A 21,332-nucleotide genomic window follows, 5' to 3' on the forward strand; every position below is an offset into this window, starting at 1 on the left:
GACTCAGCCAGAGAACAGCCATAGACTCTTGGTTTACTGTAGGGTTCCCCACTTCCTTTTCCTCTATAAAAGCTTTCTCCTTCTCTTGCTGAGCAGGGATTTGCAGGTGGCTCACCTGGTTGCAGACCCCTAACTGCTACCTTCTGCTGATCTCTAATAAATCCATCTTTGCTGGAGAAATATCTGACAGTCTATTTGTTTCAGGTCAGCAAAACTTATTTACATATTATTTTGATAGTTTCTCTCAATACTCCTGCCCAATTTTTTTCTCCTGGACAACTTTTCCTTGATAGATATTTCACATAAATCCATAAACAGTTCTCCATGACTTTTGGTGGGTAATAATGTTGACATTTTTTTTTCCTTTGGAGTATATATGCTTTACAATGTTGTGTCAGTTTCTGCTGTACAGCAAAGTGAATCACCTATATGTATACATATACCCCCTCTTTTTTGGATTTCCTTCCCATTTAGGTCACCACAGAGCACTGAGTGGAGTTCCCTGTGCTATACAGTCAGTTCTCATTAGTTATCTATTTTATACATAGTAGTGTATATATGTCAATCCCAATCTCCCAGTTCATTCCACTCCCCCACTCCCCTTGTTATCCATACATTTGTTCTCTATGTCTGTGTCTCTATTTCTGCTTTGCAAATAAGTTCATCTATACCATTGAATTCTCTTATTTCATGCTGTGCACCATAATACAGACATTGCTAGTACTTAAAGAAATTCAAAAAACCATCCACCCATGATTGAGGGTGTCTTTACTAAAAATCATACATATTGTAAAATTAAAGGCAATCTTTTTTTAATATTTTTTATTTTTATTTTTGCGGTACGTGGGCATCTCACTGTAGTGGCCTCTCCTGTTGCGGAGCACAGTCTCCGGACGCGCAGGCCCAGCGGCCACGGCTCACGGGCCCAGCCGCTCCGCGGCACGTGGGATCCTCCCGGACTGGGCACAAACCCGTGTCCCCTGCATCGGCAGGCGGACTCTCAACCACTGCACCACCAGGGAAGCCCAAGGCAATCTTTTTTTTAAAGAGGAAGGAAATACTGAAGAATAAAATTGCTAATTATATTCCCTCACCCTCAATCAAGACTGCTTTCTGATGAAGATGACAAGTGACTATTTCTTTGTTTCATGATTTTGAAAAATATTAAAGAACTGTTCTAATTTTCTGAATAACATATTTTAAAGGAGTGACATCTGGAAGTTTTGCCTCACTTAATAAAAGGATAGAAGAAACTGCATTTTGTAAAGTGTGTAAGCAACTTGCTTTTTTTCCCACATCATGCAATACAATTAGCTATTTAAAATAATGAACCTATATTCAATTAAAGTGAAATATCATGCTTGCTATTTCTAGGATATTATTATACTACCTAATTTCCCTTTTTTTTTTTTTTTTTTTTTTGCAGTACGCGGGCCTCTCACTGTTGTGGCCTCTCCCACTGCGGATCACAGGCTCCGGACGCGGAGGCCCAGCGACCATGGCCCATGGGCCCAGCCGCTCCATGGCACGTGGGATCCTCCCAGACCGGGGCACGAACCCGCGTCCCCTGCATCGGCAGGCGGACTGCCAGCCACTGTGCCACCAGGGAAGCCCCTAATTTCCCATTTTTAAGAGATGATCTATGTGAATTAAACATTTCCAGAAGACTATGGCATGTTATCTTATTTCTGGGCATCTGTCTAATGTCTAGTTTTATCAACTCCTCAATTGCATATGGTTGCAATGGTGTCAATCAAATAAACTTAATCTTCCCAGGAATCAAGAGGGGGGTATCTTCCCATAACAGAAAGTACTCAGACATTAACGTATTCAAACACTACTTTTTATTTAAGTATAATCAAAATTAAATATAGGTCATGAGATACAAATGAGAATTATCTGTTAATTGATTTATATATAATTGATATCTAAGTGTGAAGTAGCTCATTTCAGAGGACATTGATATGACATGGGGCACATATTCAGAAACAAGACATATTATAACATAGCTTTACTAACTAATAGACTATACCAAAGCATAGGAAGAAATTTTGTATATTATGGAGGGAAGTAACAGAAATAAGCAATGGATTTCATTACTGGGTTTAACCATAATTCATGTCCTAGAACAGCAAAAATTAGATACATGCTACTTGCTAAATGCAAAATCTGCATATAGATGATAAAGAAACAAATCCATTTCCTGCCATCTTGGTACTTACAGTCTATTTGAAAAATAAATATTAAATAATGAATATATTAATAAAAATGATATATGTGCATGCATTTCACTAATTCAGTAAATGTGCAAGCTGATATGAAATATTATGACAAGAAGTTTTATTTTAGGTTAAAGACTTTCTGTGGAAGTGATATTTAAGCTGACATCCAAAAGATAAACAGGATTTATCCATGTGAAAGGCAGAGAAAAGAAAGATGAAAATAAAATTTTCTAAGATTTCATGCTTCTCAGGAGCTAGAAAGGGATTTTATGGGTGGAGCTGGGTGAGAAAGCTGGAGTGTGATTCAAAGTAAGGACGGAAAGATGAGCAGCTATCACATCAGACATGCCTTGTAGGTCACTATGTTGAAAGTGTTGAGATTGGCTTTCATGGGAATTTCCCATTGTCTTCAAGATTAGGCAATTCTGTTGTTTTGATTTCTTTATCTACTAAATACTGCTATACTGAGATTAACTGCCCTAGCTTTGTATTAAAATCTTTGAACTTTTAACTAGTTAATATACAGGAAAACAGACTTGGGTTATTTGCTTGACCTATTGATGATGAACAAGAGAAAGACAAACACGTGTGGTATCCAGACATATTGCTGGCTATAAGATTGTAGTAGGTTAAGAGAGAGCTACAAATAAAAATGGATTGTAACATTTACAATGGAATAAGTGGTTTATTGCATGTACAGAGCTCAAAATGCACTACCCTAAATTTGGTGAAGTATGTACCTAACCTACCATCTATTGCCACATGGCCTTAGGAATGAATAAAATTTTCTAAAATTCTGTACTACAGATCTCCTCAGACTTGACTTTATTATCCCTAAAGCCAAAAGACGTGCCATATTTAAAATGGTAATACCAGTAACAACAATTAAATAGTACTTTTGAGAGAGTGGTGTATGTTGGCATATTTTGAAGAACTCTTTCAACTAACAGATTAGTTGTATGGCAGATACACAGAAGAATAACAAAACTGAAGGATAACCAAAAGTGTGGTTAAGATCTTGGATACTGAATTCATTTCAGTGAATAACCAGATTTCTGACCTGGGCAGGTTACACAACTTCTCTTGGTCTTGATTATAGTATTAGAAAATTAAATTATTGGACTAAAATTGAATGACTCTTCTTATACCTACTTACATAATTTATTAAGGTTATTGGTTGTAAATATCAAACCATAATGTAATAATATATATTGGCCAATTAAATCATTGAGAACACTAATTTTTAAATTCAAACTCATTTATTCAAATGAAGGTAGTACTAATTAAGGTATTAGATAGTTGAGTTGCTATTACTTGAAATAAAACAAAAGAGCACAGATTTCATTTTATTCATCAGGCACAAACATGATAGTAAAATTAAGCATACTATTAAGAGAAGAGGGTTTTTAAAAAAATACGATATAGAACACAATATATATTGTAATTAGTGATTGTTTCTACATTAGGGAATAATGCTGCCTTGTGTTTATTCTTTTTAAGATTCTGTAGGATTTATAAGGTTCATTTTATCCTCAGATAATGTGGTGTTTCAAATAAATCCAGGCATATTTGGTGATATTATTTATTAAGCATATTGAGCATGTTGCATGTTGAATATAATTTTTTTCTTTGCCAAGCTTCATAAAATAAATACAACCTGTATAAAAATCCCCTGTATGTGTAACATCAAAACAGAAACATCTGAGTGAAAAGGAGCAATTAGTTACAATTAAGAATATTGGTCATTGAAAATTTAATAACTTAGTATTCATTTTGTGTGCTTATTAGTCAACAAATCATAGTCTGAATTTACATATTATGTTTGGGGTTGAATGCTAAATGCAATTAATGCATGTAAAAATTTGATATGGAAAGGCTTGGCAGCAACCAATAACCAGGATTTTAAAATGTGTGTGATTTTAAAATGGAAGCACTGTACAACATTAAGTGAAATAATAAAAATGATAAGAAACCATTTGTTCATATTGTTTTTTTAATTCAATTTTATCAAGGCTTTTAGAATATCAATTTAGGAAAAAATAGGTTTGAACACAAAAATATAAATCAGTATATATTTTACCATACTTCTACATACTTAACACACACCTTTTCAGTTAGGAAAACAGATAAAATTGATGCAGTTTGCTAATTTCTAGTGGATAGTAACCATAATACATATGGATATCAAAATATATATATTCATAAACACTTTATTTTTAATCCCAAATGTGAGTAAACTTGTTCTTAATATCCTCGCTCAGTGTACATATTCTGACATACTGCCAAGATTTGAATGGGCTTATTAATCTCAAGATCAAAAACCTCAGATTTTATCTATTAGGCTTAGCCTCAGATTATGAACATTCAAGAAAATGTTATAAATCGTCATGAAATGACCTTCTTGCTAGAGATGGGTCCTGGCAGTCTTCCCTGGGCCAGGTCAAGGCTGACGTTTGACGAAGTGTAAGAAACTAGCCAGAAATGTGCAGTGAAGATTTTACAAAGAGGGAAACTAATCTGCCCTCTAGTTGTAAAGTAAGAATCTAGGATTGAGCCTTGCCCCTTAAGTATTTAGAGAGGTATGTAAGGAGGTGTGTCTATAAAGGCAGGACCACCAGAGTGTCCTGTGATACAGTTAAAAACTAAAGAGTGTGCATTATTGAAGTCCACAGCAAAATTGTTTCAATAAGTAAGCAGGGAGGGTCAAAGTTGAATTATGCTGAGAAGTCAAGCAAGATAAAAAGTAAGGAGAGGTTGAGTTTAACAATATGGATTGTACACTGTGACATACAAAAGGGAAATTGGGAGTGGCAGATTAGGGAAAAGAGCTAATTAGAATAAGTTGAGTGTATATAAAGTCAATAAAATAATTATAGATTGCTCTTTTAAGTTATGTTTTTATTTGCAAAGAGTTGTAGACAATTTTTCTTCACCACAGTTAATGTGATATCTCACTGCCTTCTTTCTTCCATTGATTTTAACTTTCAAAAACATTTTAATTTTAAGGAAGTCCAATATATCTTTTCTTTCAGCTCTTGTGGTTTTCTGACCATATCTAGAACCACTGCAGTAATTCAGGGTCACAAAAATTTACTTTTATGTTTTCTTCTACAATTGTTACAGTTTTGGCTCTTGCATCTAGGTCTATGATCCATTTTAAGTTAATCTTTGTATATGATGGGAGGCAAGGGTTTTACTGCACTCTTTTCCATGTAGACATCAATTTGTCCCATCAGTTGAAAAGACTATACGTTTTCTCCATTGATTTGGCTTTGGATACTTGTCAAAAATCAATTGATCATAAAGGTAAGGTTTTATTTCTGGACTCTCAATTCTATTCCATTCATCTGTATGTCTGTCCTTGTTCTAGTATCACAATATCTTAATTACTATAGCTTTGTAGTAAGTTTAAAAAATGAGAATTATAAGTCCTCCAAATTTGTTCTTCTTTTTCAAGATTGTTGTGGCTATTCTTCATTACCATTTTATTTATCAGCTTGTCAATCTCTGCAAAATTTTATAGGGAATGCATTAAATCTGTATGAATTTTATTAATATTGTCATATTAAGAATATTGTTTTTCAGTTAATGAAAACAGAATACCTTATCATTTATTTAGGTCTTCTTCAACGTCTTCTACCAACGTCAATGGCATTTTCTTCTTTTTGGGTATATACTTGAACTTCTCTGATTAAAGTTATTATGAAATAGTTTATACTTTTTAACATTATTATAAATGTCATTGCTTTCTTAATTTATTTTTGACTTCATTGCTAGTATATAGAAATATAATGCAATGCCTTTTATTGATTTTGAATTCTGTGACCTTGCTGAACTCATTTATTAGTTTCAATAATTCGTGTGTATCTGTGTGTTTGTGTGTGTGTACGTGTTCCTTAGGATTTTCTATATACAAGACCATATTATCTCTAAGTAGAGGCAGATATTCTTGATCCTTTTCATTCTGTTTACCTTTTTTTCTTTTTCTTGCTAAATTACCCCGTTTATATTTCCCAGTACAATGTTAAAAAAAAGTGGTGAGAGGAGGTACCTTTGTTTTGTCCCTGACCTTAGGGGGAAAGTTTGTAGTCTTTTACTATTACATATGATGCTAGCAGTGGAATTTTGTAGATGCCTTTTATCAACTAATCGAAGTTCACTTCTATTCCTAGTTTCTTAAGTTTTTTTTTTTTTTTTTAACCCTGAAAATGTTGAATTTTATCAAGTGCCTATTCTGTACCAATTGAGATGATCATGTGGTTTTGACATGATCATTGACAAAAAATATATATATTTTTAAACTATACAATGTACAGTAATGATTTGATATATACATACATTGTGAAATAGTTACTACAGTTAAGTTAAATAACATATGCATCACCTCACAGCTATCTTTTTGTATATGTGAGTATGATGAGAACACTAAAGATCTACTCTCTTACAAATTTCATGAATACATACAGTATTATTAACTAGAGTCACCATGTTGTACAGTAGGTCTCCAGAACTAATCTTATAACTGAAAATTTTTACCTTTGAACAACATCTCCCCATTTCTCCTACTTCCAGCCTCTGGTAACCACTTTTTCTACTCTCTATTTCCATGAGTTCAACTTTTTTAGATTTCAAATATAAATAAGATAATGCAGTATTTCTCTTTCTTCTGTCTGGCTTATTTCCCTTAGCATAATGTTCTCAAAGTTCATCCATGTTGTCAATGACATTGCCTTCTTTTTTAAGAATGAATTATATATATTATATATATATATATGTACGTATAAAATGTATATAAAATATTGAATATGTATGTATATATCTTTATATTCTATATTTTTTATCCATTCATTGGTTGATGGACACTTAGGTTGTTTCTATATCTAGGCTATTGTGAATAATGCTACAATAAATATGACAGTGCAGCTATCTCTTTAAGGTAGTGAATTTTTTTTCCTTTGTATGTATACCCAGAAGTGGGATTGCTGGATCATATGGTAGCTTTATGTTTAATTTTTTGAGGAACTACCATACTGTTTTGCATAATAGCTGTATCAATTTCATTCTCATCCACAGTGGATAAGGGTTTTCTTTTCTCCTTAACAATTCTTATTATCTTTGTACTTTTTGATACTAGCCAGCCTAACAGGTGAAGTGATATCTTCTGGTTTTGATTTGCACTTCCCTGATGAGTAATGATGTTGAGCACCTTCATAACTTTGGCTCTTTTCTTCTTTGGAAAAATATCTCCTCAGGTTTTTTGCCTATTTTTAAATCAGGTTATTTATTTATTTAGCTATTGGATTAGGTAAGTTTGTTATATAATTTGATAATTATAATTTGAAATTAGGAAGTGTTATGCCTCTAGCTTTGTTTTTCTTTCTCAAGATTGTGTTAACTAATTAGGGGTCTTTTGTTGTTCCACACAAATTTTAGGAGTGTTTTAATCTATTTCTGTGAAAAATGCCATTGTAGTTTTGAAAGGGTTTGTGCTGAAACTATAGGTCACTTTGGATAGCATGATCATGTTGACAATATTAATTCTTCTAATCCATAAACACAGGGTATCTTCTCATTTATTTGTGTTATATTCAATTTCTTTCATGAATGTTTTGTAGTTTTCAGTACACAAGTCTTTCAGCTGTTTGATTAATTTTATTTCTTGATTAACATATTTTATTCTTTTGATGATATTGTAAATGAGATTGTTTTCTTTATTTCTTTTGTTGGATGGTTCATTGTTACTGTACAGAAACACAACTGATTTTTGTGTATTGATTTCTTTACCCTGCCAGTTTGCAGAGTTTGTTAATTAGTTCCTCTTTTTTTTTTGATAAAATCTTTAGTTTTTTTACATGTACTATCATGTTATCTGTGAGCAGGGAGACTTTTTACTTATTTCTATCCAATTTGGACGTCTTTTACTTCTTTTTTCTTGCTTAATTGCTCTTGCTAGACTTTCAGTACTATGTTAAATAGAAGTGGTGAGAGTGGGCATTCTTGTCTTATTCCTGATTGTATAGAAAAATATTTTAGCTTTTTACTTTTGAGTATGATGTTAGCTGTGAGCTTATCATATATGGTCTTTAATATGTTGAGATACATTCCTTTTATATCTAATCTATTGAGAGTTTTCTTCTTATCATGAATGAATGTTGAATTTGTTAAGTGTTTTGGGGCACATATTGAGGTATATGTTTTGTATCCTTTATACATCACATTGATTTTCATATGTTAATCACATTTTGCATTCCTGGAGTAAGTCCCATTTAGTCATAATGTATAATCTGTTTCCGTGTTGCTGAACTTTTGCATTTATATTAAACATTGATAATATTTTTTAGTATTTTTTATGATTTTCTTATCTGGTTATGATGTCAGAGTAATAAAGTCCCCATAGCATATCTTGGGAAGTGTTTTCTTCTTTATCCATTTTTGAACACTTTGTAAAAGATTGGTATTAATCTTTTCCATCCTTTACATCAATCTTATTTGTGTCTCTGAGTCTGAAGTGTGTCTCTTTTACAGTACATATAGTTGGATCAAATTTTTTTAATTCTATTCTATTTCTGCTTTTTGACTGGGGTGTTCAATTAATTTATGTTTGATATAATTACTGAATAGGTAGGACTTACATCTACCATTTTTCTATTTGTTTTATGTATCTCTTATTAATTTGTGTTTCTTTTACTCCATTACAGCCTCCTTCTATTTTCAATAGATACTCTTTATTGTACCATTTAAATTCTTTTTTTCTTTTATTATATTTTTCAATTATTTTGTAACTATTTGCCTGGGAAATTAAAACATAAAGAACTCTAAATACATAATTTCAATAAAAATAATTACCCAAAAATCTGCTTCAATGTATCCCTGTTTCCACCCCCTTCTTTGTGCTGTTATTATCATACAGAATTTTAAAGCTCTCTCTCGCCTTTTTTTTTGGGGGGGGGGCTCCTTACTTTCTGGGATTTTCCCTTTTATTATTAGTTGATTGTACAACCCTGAACTCTATCCACTGACTCCTCAAATAAAAAATGAAGATTTTTTTTTTTTTTTAGCTCTATTCAGAATGCCACCCCAAGAACTAGGGAGTATTCTAAGGGATATTTGTGTAAATGTGGATATCAATCATTGCTGCTTCTTTCTTTCAAGGGTAAATATCCTCCAATTTATTTAATTATTTTGTCTAGAGCTTATAATTGTTTTTGGCAGGAGTGTTATTTCCATTATTATTAAGGAAAAAAAAAAAAGAACTCTACAGATGGGCTTTTGAATCAGCTAATACCCACCTAGTGAACTGACTCCAGGCTTATCAAGCAGCATTGAGAATATTAGGACTGATAGTCTACTTAGATAACAAAGTGAAATTGTGTGCTAATTAGGCTTAAATATACCTTGCATAAGTCTGATACTTTTATCTATCATGAAAAGTAATAAGTGGAACTATAGCTTTATATACAATTCTTTGGAAAATTGTCTTAATATGGTTTCACATTTTCTAATCTGAACAACTGTGAGACACCAATTTAAGTCTGCAAATTTGATCCATTATCTAGACTTTGATGAATTTTACAAAGTAATGTCACCTTATGAGTAATTTCTAATGATTGACAAATACTGTGTTTGTTTTTAATTTAAAATTCCTAAAAGTCAACTTCTATATCTTCACACAAATTCTCAAGCTTGTGCCTGTTATTATGAATTTAGACCTGACTTACTGAAGCCCCTTCCAGGTTAAAACCACCAGAGAATAACTCATAGTCATAGAAATTATTCTTACTTTTCCATTGTTTTGCTAGAGACCCTTCTGGTGCTGTTGGAAATAATCTTCCACTCTCTCACAGTCTTAGTCTAGTTTCTAGTCTCAGAGCCCTGTGGTATTAGGGTTGATGAGAGTAAAGTTCCTAAGAAGGTTACTCTTCCAAACTGTTTGGGTCAATGAATTAAACACTGTATAGAAATCAGAGGATGCAGAGCTCAAGTCCACGTTTTATCTTCTTATAATATATATCCTCTCTGGTGTCAAACTTATTCTATTAAGAAAAAAAGAGAGAGAGAGAGAGAGAGAGAGAGAGAGAAGACTCAATCTGAAAGAATTGCATTTCCTGTCGATTTTAATATTCTCTTATTTCTAATCTTATTATCTCCATTTTTGATCTGAGCTCCAATATTGTTCTTCTTAACAATGCTCCTGTCTTTTTCTAACTTCCCATCAAGAAGATACAATCCGTTTTTCACCCAGCACTCATGATCAACCTGACCAAATAACTGTCAGCATAAGTCTGATATTTCCTTGAATGCAAGACATAATATTTTTCAGTTCTATTAGAACAAATATCCACCCTTACCAGATATTTAAGGCTTTGACTTTTTCTACAAATTGCAGTTACAAATTTCTACAAATTTGTGAGATGGTACTATGAGATGCTGAGACACATATTTACTTTTCCATTCTTGGAAGTAGTCAATATCTTTTAAAATTATTTCATGTATAATAATAATGTCTGATTTTAATAATTTTAATAATAACATAAATTTGTAATGATGTATAGTTTTAATAGTGTAAAATTTTAGTTTTATTACATTAGGATACAATATATGTCATATTCCTTTAGTCATTTATATTCAATTACTTCTTATCTAAGCTTCTGTTCCTCCACAATTTCATCAAAGTATCTCAAATTTCTGAGTTCCAAAAATCTAGAGAAGAAACCAGGCACTCTTCTAGATCCTTAATGTTTTTCATCTATTGATGACCATCCTCTCTTCCCTGGGCATGTTCAAAATTGCCCTTCCATATCTCTATCCATCTGATGCTGATTTAGCACTCCAGAAAATTACCCCACTCAGGGGTCTCATCTTAAAACACTCCTGACCAACATTGCTTCCCTGATCTTCTCTCTAGTGTTAAAGAAAACTAAACTCATCTTAAGCTCCAGTCATTGTTACATTACCTATTGAAGGCACTTCTCTCCACTTCTTCCTAATTCCACACATCCAATGTGAGAATTCAAAATAATTCTCATCAGTGGACAGTAGTTAGAGTAATGCTGGCCCCAATTCTTGTGATAGAAACCTTCTCCCTAAAAAATTCATCATGTTACTCATGAAAAGGATTTCTATGGATTCTAGAATAGTTTTCCTCCAATTTCCATTTGAAAGACACATATTTTATGATCTAACTCAACTCTTATGAAGAAATCTCAACTATCCCAGCAGTTTGCCTCAGTACCCTATTCTGTGTTCACTTGTCTGCCAATACACTTGCTATGTAGTGTTATTTTCCCAATAGGCAAAACTTCTATTAGTCTGAAGAGTAATTTATACTTCATTGTATTCTAGAATCTGATCTACCTCCTGGTCCAGTGAAGTTGTGCATTAGTATTGTTGATCACCTTTTTTACATCAAATTAATTAATTATTAAAAGGATGTTACAAAGGAAAGGAGTGTCAGGAGATCTGTATGAAAAGAATGTCCTGCCTCTACTCCCAGTGATTCTTGTGCCCTCACTTTCATTTCTTACTTTGTAGCCCAGTATCTCAGAATTTCCTTCCCAGGCCATTGGAGGCAGAGGGGGAGACTAAAAGAAACTCCTCATTTCCTGAACAGTAGGAGAAGGGAGCTCAAATATATTTCAAATGGGAAAATTGAATATAATTCTTCACTGTAAGGATGATGAGTTTCAGCCGGGCTTTTGTATGCTACTTTATTTCAGGGGATACTCATGAGTTGCCTTAAGATTAACCAAGATTCTCTATGATAAATTCATTTCTCTTTTTAATAAATGTGAAATTCCCTTTAAGAACAGAATACAAATTTGTTTGGGTACCTATTTTTGTTTTGCATAGTGAAACCTTGGCTCTGGAACTTTTTAAACGAGAAATAGAAATGATAGTTACCATTTTCTATGTTATGGTTATCCTCAAACGTCTTGCTTGTCAATATGCTGTGGTACACGCTGATACATAATGTGCAAAACGATGGATAGAAACCAGTCAAAAAGATCAGCTAGCTCAGAACTGACAGTTTAATGTAGTACCGAAGAAGAGAGATATCATCAGATAAGTTGCATTCTGTAACAGCAAAGTTCAATATAAAAAAAAAAAAAAAAGGATAATTAATCATACAAAAGAAGTACCAAAGGAAATGTGTGTAGTTATGGGGTAGGTGAACTGTAGGGATAGACCAGAAGATTTTCATTTTAAAATATGAACTGACTTTTGTACTTTTCTCTTTAAATCTAGATTTCAAACTAGTTTAAACAAGATTTTAAGTGTGGGATGAAAAGTCACTAACCTCTTGCTCGTTATTTCTAAGTGGATTAATCTTTTCAGTTACTTCATAGATCAAATTCTTCTCATAGGGCTGCAGTAAAATTGGTCCAAATTGTGTGCAGTACATTAAAAAAATGACTGCTGTTTCACTTGCATTAATCCTTTGCACTTGGTTCAATTTGCCACATTTAAGTTGACCCCATGGAGATAAATTAGAATTCAAGACATGATTACCTAAAGTGGATACATTTCAATCTCAATTCCTTAATGACAAAAAGGCTCATGAATTTTTTTCTGGAAAATAAATAAAACCTAAGGACAGGATTAACTTAGCCTGTCTCTCTCTTTTTTTTTTTCTTACCATTTCCCTCTTTAAGTCAACCTTTTTTTCCCTTTAACCATGAACTCGGCATGCAATTGCTATATTTCACTTTGTGTCAAGTTATTCTGTCCCTGGGAAATGTGGATCACTTTGTATAAGTGAACTTTGAAAGAACAGAGTCACTTTTTTATTCTTCAGTTGGCTTACAGATATTGGGGCTGATATTTGGTAGTAATAAATAAAATGATTAGCTCAGTGAAAAATTGTTAATTCTCAGTATCTAAAATTAGATTTTAAAGGCCTATTTTTCTTTTCTTCTTCTTCTATTTTTTTGAAAAATCATCTATTTGTAAAACTTAATGTATATTTGTGCATGTGAGTGCACCTATGTGTGCATGTGTGCATGGAAATCCCGGCACAAAGTAGACTACATTATTCTCCTGAATTCATGAATTCAAATAGAAAACTCTTAAATATGGGGGAAGAATCAGTACAGATAAACCTTAATATTATAAAGCATGAGTACTCATCAACAATGTATTCTTTCCTTTCCTAGAGTCTAACCTGTTCAAAGTCTGGGCTGTTTCCTGCCCACTGTATAATAACATGTATGAGCTCAAAACTTGTTTGTTGAATAGGAGATGTATACCCTGGAAATGAAATATCACAATTTTTAGAAGTATTGAAGTACATTTCATTTTGTTATTCTGTTTTTTAACAGGTATTTTGATAGGTTATACAACTAGTTGTTTTCTAAAAACTAGCAGCTTAAAAATGAGAAATCAGATTGTTTATTTCAGTTGGTAACTAACAGAGATTTCTGACAATTACACTCAGGCTGTTTCTGAGCCTTCCTTCAAAGCCTTCTCAAAGCCTTGGCAGAAGGCAGCTGGCCTTTGAAAATACACTATCTGATGCAGGCTGAAACTCACAGGCACCTGTAGGCACAGACAATCCTTTTGCAATGTGAATTATAGGGGACAGGCATTCTAGATTTTTTTACTACCAAGATTTACAAAGAAGCAAGCTCCCTTTGAGGAGGGACATACAAGGTCATTACCCACTTCAAGTTTCATATTTCAGGGACTATGCTGCTGACATTGAATTTAGAAGGGGAAAGTGCTTCTAAAGGGAGGGATAGATTGTGAGAGTCTAACTACTTTAGATTTTGCACTGTGTATGTTTCAGTGTGATAGGCTCTCCTTGAAATAAAGTTACTGAATTACTTTAAAATGCTGTATTTTACTCAGAGTTCAAATATCTGTGGTTTTTGGTCTAACATAACTCAGAGCTAGTTGCTTGGGAAAATGTCTTGAGCAAATTCATAGGAATAAGAAAAACTGGATTTTGACAGATTTACTGACAGAATATAAAAAGGGCCATAAAGGAGGCAACAATTCTGACAGGTTTGATGTGGTGGTAGAGGGGGTCAGAATTTTGAAAGGCTCATAAAAAGCCAAATTCTTACCTCCTCATCTCTACTGTGGTTTCTGATCTAGCGTTTAATAGCAGTGCTGGGTATAATCCATGAGACTGTTGTATTTCAGGCAAATTGTAGACTCTATGTAAAGGACAACATTCTCAATCTGAGTATGTACAAAAAGTCACCAACATGGAAAGTTTTAACTACACATCATAATGTAAAAGTTCTTATGAATATTTGGTTTATTTTTTTAAGAAACTAATACTGATTGCTGGAAACCTATTAAAGTTATAGAATTTCAAGACATAAACTTCTTACCTCCCAGTCAGCTAAAGAAGTAAATGCTCATTTGTTCATATAAAATTTCAGACATAGTTCTTAACTATATTTTATATTTCAAGCAATATGTTTGATAGGATTTTGTATTGCATTTTCACTGGATAAAATACCATTTGTTACAGTGATGAATTTTTTTCTTACATTTCATCTTTCTCCCACACAAACCCCAGCCCCTTCATGGCAATGGCTATTAAAAGTCTAATCCAGGGCTTCCCTGGTGGCGCAGTGGTTGAGAGTCCGCCTGCCGATGCAGGGGACGTGGGTTCGTGCCCCGGTCCGGGAAGATCCCATATGCCACGGAGTGGCTGGGCCCATGAGCCATGGCCGCTGAGCCTGCGCGTCCGGAGCCTGTGCTCCGCAATGGGAGAGGCCACAACAGTGAGAGGCCCGCGTACCACAAAAAAAAAAAAAAAAAAAGTCTAATCCAATGACAGCCCCACAATTTTTATCATGAGCATACAATTTTAATCATGCATATATACAAATATATTTGCATTGACTTATTTATAAAAAATCATCTACTATTGTACTATATATATATGTTTCCCCATAACTTCCTTTTTAATCTAAGAATACTACAGTATACGTGCAGTAAAATTTATTGAGGTAGCTATTTAAAGTCAATTATTATTGTTTTTTATTGCCACTGAAACCAAATATGTACTGCTTTACATACTAGTGTTTTTAAATCTATAGGATAGATTCATAGGCAGAATTTATGGTATACTTGAATGATAATGTTGCCACATTCTATCCCAAAAACTGTGTATATAATTTTACTCTTCCAGAATATGAGTGCAAAATCATTCACATTATTGACAGAACTTAGTGTTATCATGTATAATTTTCCCTTTTAAAGATAAAAATATATCTTAAAATACATTATTTGGTGTCAAATTTTTTTCAGATTAAAAGAAAACACTAATTTGTATAAACATGTTTAATGTTTGGTATAGATTACATTAAACTATATTAAATTTGATTAAAAATCAATTTGCTTTCTGTAGAAAACCTTAGAATGTCTTTTGAAAAAAAAAATGTATAAAGGTAAGGATGAAGGATGAGAAGGCATATTAGTTTGAATTTGATTGACACTGATCTGTCTCTTAAATATCATTTTATACCCATTGTATATGTCCATTGCTTTCTAGAAAATTGCCTTAAGAAAAAATTAGTCTCAGAAATATTTTCAGTTTAGTACTACTGCTAATTTGATTATTCTATGCTTTCCATTAATCCTCATGTAAATACCTTAATACCACTTTAATTATTCTCAAAGTTACTTATAAATGCTTTGAGTAAATTACCCTGATACTCCTATATAGAGCAATTAGGCTCTTTATTTGGAAAAACCCACAGAAAACAAAACTCTTGTGCTTAGACTGCATTTTTCATTCTTCACTTTGTTAGCCTCATAAAAATGCACATAATTTATCAATGATATTACCAGCAGCATTTAAACTGTTTAATATTTTTGACAGAGACAACACTAGGTGAGACTACATTCCCAAACCTCCCTTGCAATTAGATCTGGATCATGTGAAGCAATATTGTATTGAAATGTGGACAGAAGCAATGTAGGACAAGCCAGTTCTAAGCCTGACTATTCAAACACTTTACAGTTCTCTTGTTCTTTTTCTTTCTGTGGCTACCTTTAAATCCTGTGTTCCAGATGGCATGGGTACAAGAAGGAAGAGAAGTGCCTCACTTATATGGAGCTAAAATGTCTGTGAGAAATAAATCTTTATTATGTTAACTTACTGAGATTTGGGAGTTTAAATGTTTATCTTAGTGCATCCTATCTATTCTGTGTAATACACATGTTTTCCATGGCCTAACTCATGTTTATCTCCAGACATATAGTTACTTCTTCTCATCCCACAACATCAGATCTTGATGGATAGAAAATCTTTAGTGAGTGCCTACTATGAGGTAATTGCTGCCTCACACTTTGCCTCTCATGATAATCTGATGTCAGATATAACAACATATAGATTTTAAATACCTACTTTTGTTCTCATGTTTTTCTCCCTGGTCTCTGCTAGAACATGCATGCTTTCTTTCTACTGTTCCATACATCCTATATAATATTTTGCCTCAATCTCTTCTATAATTCTAGTAGGAGATAGGGGAGAAGGGCACAAAATAAAAATCAAATCTAACCAAACAGCGAAAGTAAAACAACTCTTCCTGGGAAGCTTACTCTAACCCTATGGATTATGTGAAGTGTTCTGTTTCTTGGGCATCATGGAGTATTTTGAAAAGCCCTATCATAATACTCTTATATAACACTCACAATGCTCATTACATTTTATCTGATTATCCTGCATTTTATGAGAGCAGTGACCATGCCAATCTTCGTCCTTCCTGAGACTCCTTCTGGATGCCAAGAACACAGACTCACTTCCACCTTAAGATTTTGCTCCTGTGTCTCCCCTGCCCTGAGGATTAATCGGATTCCTTGACTAAGAATAATTCCTTAAAACCCTTGTCCTCCTATTTGGATTCAGAGAAACTGGCACTTATTCCTTGAATTTTCAATTAAATGTAATAGTTTTTATTCATACAGTTTAGTTTCAGTCTGGGTCACCCACAACCAACTACACTATGAATGATTAACATGCAATTGGAACATATCTACAGTTATAAGTTAGAATGTTTGCTTGAAAACAAAGTAGTTTTCATTAGATTTATTGCACATGGGTTGTTATTAGTAGGCTATAAAATTTTTGATATCAACCACAGGCACTTAGATGCTATTTTCTTAGAAATACCTTTTTATATCACTGAAAGTACACTTTGGAAAATTTGCTATTACAGTGGAGCATTTAGATTCTTCCAAGGTAAGATCCATAAATTTCTTCTCTAGTTTGATTTAGACTGACAAAAAGCAATGGTATATAATATTCTAAATAACCCTGGAATTAAGAAAAATTGAACTTGAGATAGAGTTTAGTATCTCAAACAAATGATCAAACATATAAACACAAGAAATAGAATAACAGATAACATCAAGAAGACATCTCAAATACATCATCTCTCCTTCAATGTAATATTATAAATGTACTAGGTAATAACAGATATTAAAAAAAACATATTACTTGTTCCTTTGAAGCAGAATAAGATTTAACTGAAGTGCAGGAAATTTAAAAAAATCAGCTGATAAAAGTCATAAAAGATAGATTGCCATAGAAAAATAAGCACTGCAGTTTGAACATTGTAAAATAAAAAGAACACTATGATTATTCTATCATTATACCAAGCCCAGATTTCCTGCAAGTCTCAGCTCAGCCTAAGAGAGCAGCTGATCATTAACAAGAGAGGGTGGTTATCCACAGATATATCTGTTGAAATATTGTGCTAGAAAGTGATGGCAAGTCTAAAGCATTAGAGAGAAAAGAGAAGAATATAAAGAGAGTGAACTAAGAGAAGAGTTGCAGGGTTGGGGTTGTTTGAAGGTGTGTTACTAGGAGACCAACTTTGAAAAAGTGTTTTGAATCTAAAGACCTCCATTCACTACCCCTTTAATATGGATCAAGTCAATCAATCACTAAGACTTACTTTTCTCATCTGAAAATGGAGTTAGGTTTATATATCTCACTGGGTTTTGTGAAAATTAGAATTAATCTTTAGTTACTCAATATTTCTAACTATTGAAAAGTGTGTGACTTCATTCATTAAAAATACCCATAAAAGTACAGTTTTTCCAATCCTACGTGTAAGAAGCTTGGAAGTCACAATTACATCCTAACAAGTAAAAAACTAAGTAAACTACAAAATCAACAAATTTAGATCCTAAAGAGAAATGAGGTCACAAGGTGAAATTCTGCACTCAAAATTAAGGAGACTGACAGGCAAATTCAGAGAATCACAACTTACTGGAGCAGAAAACTTTGAATTGAAACCTCCATGGTAACAAGTAATGGGTTAGGAAAACCTAAACTGTTATTTTGGAATTGCTGGAGGTTCAGTGTGGACAACTATAAAATTTTAAAGCTCAACCCCATATATTTATAACCACATATATTTCTAGAATGCATTAGGGAGAAGTGAAAATCTCATTGACAATCATTGTTAAAGACAAATAAGGTTTTCATTGTTAAAGACAAATAAGGTTTTCATTGTTATCAAGTCTATGTTAAAGAAACCATGACAGTATTTTCATGAGTTGATACTCAGGTAGATACTCTTTAAAACAAAGAATCAAGATCCAGGGATTCAAGGAGAAGCTTAGGTAAGCAAGACATATTATTGTGAAATCCAGAATTACTAAATCTAAGTGTATTTGATGCTCTGTGCTACACTTGGCATTGAAAGATGGCCTATGTATTAAAATTATCACAACATTCTCAGGCATATCACAAAATAAATAATGTTTATCAAAACAAGTCTTCTTATATTTACACTTACAGGATAGCATAGTCATAAAAATGTTCTACATCCTCTCTATCCAATTAATTTTCTTTGCCATCTTCCCCTTTCATATCAGCAAAATTTGAAAAAAATAATTTAAACATTTGCTTGCCTCATTACTTTACTTTCCTGAACAAAGTAATTACTTATACCTAAGAATAAAACCAACATGATAAGTTTTCTTCAGTTTATATAGATTTTTTGATTTACATACACTATATCATAAGCATGCAAGATTAACTGTGCTAAACTATGTTGAACTACAGCAATTATTTACTTGATTTCATTCTTCTATGTTGCTAAACATCTTCCTTTTATTTATTTTTTGTCTAAACTTTGCCAACAACCATCTTTCCCTTCCTATTACCAGAATAGAATTTCAGACCTAGTTTGTTTCTTACTAAGCTTAATGTCTATTCTCTGAGTGCATGAAACCTTTAAATTGATATTTTTTATGTATAAGATGGTCAATAATATTATGTTTTTTACTTTGGATTTTCCTCTTGCTAATATCAGTATTCCTTTTTTATTCTATATTTTCCTACTATTTCTTTGAGAATTTTTAAGGCATTTTGAACAATTTTATTAATGTCTGTTTCTTGCAAACTAACACAAATATGATATTATTAACCTAGTCTTAAAATCTTTACCTATTGATCAAAAAATTTGCATAATTATATTTATTTTCATATTTGTCACCTCGATTTATTCTGGTTATATTGCTTTATGTTATCTTACTTTCTGATTATTTGCTATTTAGAAAACAATATGTTTTCCTTTTGCAAAGTTTGAGAGATTGAAATCTCATTTTTCATTATAAGATCAGTTACTTATAATTGCATCAGATGCATTGGTAAACACATATTTAGGTAAAAATAATTACAAAAAGAAATAAGTAAATCCCTTTTCCACAGTGAAAAATGTACTGCATTTTACAACCCTTAATATGCCCTTCCAGTTTATAATGCTTGCCAATGTAATTTGTTAAGTTAGAGATGCCGCTTATAAATAATTATTATGACTCATCATGCAAATTATATTTCTCAGTAATTTGGTTTTGCTCTAGCATTCATATAACCATATTTACAGCAATAATTTTTATCTTTACAATGTCCTTTCCAATATTATTATGCCATAACTTTCACAATATTGATTTCTTAATTTTATTTTTATTCAAGAGTGCATCTTCAATCCCCCTCCTCCTCCCGGGAAGTTTTTTTTTTCTAAGCCTTTCATAATTTACATGTCTTTTTATTGCCTATATGCTAGTTTAGTTAGAGATTATTTGAATCACAATAATCTCTCCCTTCTCTTTACCATGCACCAGAAATTTTTAGCTCATTTTACTGTTGGCACTTGCATCTTAGAGTAAAGCATTATTGTTAGTTGTATGTGCTCTTGAAATAGAATGTTGGGTTTTAACCTTAAATTGGCCAAATATTTGTTTTACATGACTAAGTCACTTAATGTCTCTTTATGTTAAATTTCTACATGAGGTTAAGAGGGGTATCGACTTTACAGCTGTGCAACTATTTCTTAATATTTGAATAAATATTCTTATAGTACTTAACAGAGTAGCAAGCATGTAATAAATTACTCATAATATTGGTAGTAATTGTTTCAAGAATTCTGAGCTTAGTCTAATTTTTTCCATGACCTGTTTTGCTGTCTCAATGCTTGTCAGAACTTTTGCTTAACCTTAAAGTTAACTTTAACTCTGACTTAACCTTAAGATTCAAAAAGTTGCTTGAAACTGGGTTACCTCTTTGGATTTGCAGACTGAAAAATATTTTTAATTAAGAAAAAACACCTTCAATTATGAATTAATGATGTACAATATTACCATTGTTTTAAGTTTTTCTGTTTTTTTATCCATATTAAAAATTTTTCTCAGGTTTTATGTTTTTTCACTTAAAATTTTCTCAAACTTTCCCACTATTTAGCTAATTTTATGCTCTATGATAACTTTTTATTTCTGGAATTTTTTGACAATATTTTTATATTGTCTTCCAGTTCTTTCTGCATCTCTGTTGTTATTTTATCCTTTTAGCTTTTTATGTGCTCCTGTTTCTATTTCATGAAAGCCATAGCTACCCTTTCTGGGAAGGTTATCAAGATTTCTTCAATTTTTTTTTATTATTATTACTATTATTAGTATTCTTGCTGTTGTTGTTGTTAGAAAACCATTTCAACTGTACTACATATTAAAGACCATAGCTTTTAGTATATAAGCCTCTTGGTCTTTTCTTGGATCCATCATCCAACTATCACAAGATATAATCTTTCTTTCCTACACTACTTTCTAGTAGTAGAGTCCTAGGTGTTATAATCTGGAAAA

Source organism: Orcinus orca, chromosome 8 (genome assembly GCF_937001465.1).
Source record: "Orcinus orca chromosome 8, mOrcOrc1.1, whole genome shotgun sequence".
Taxonomy (NCBI): domain Eukaryota; kingdom Metazoa; phylum Chordata; class Mammalia; order Artiodactyla; family Delphinidae; genus Orcinus; species Orcinus orca.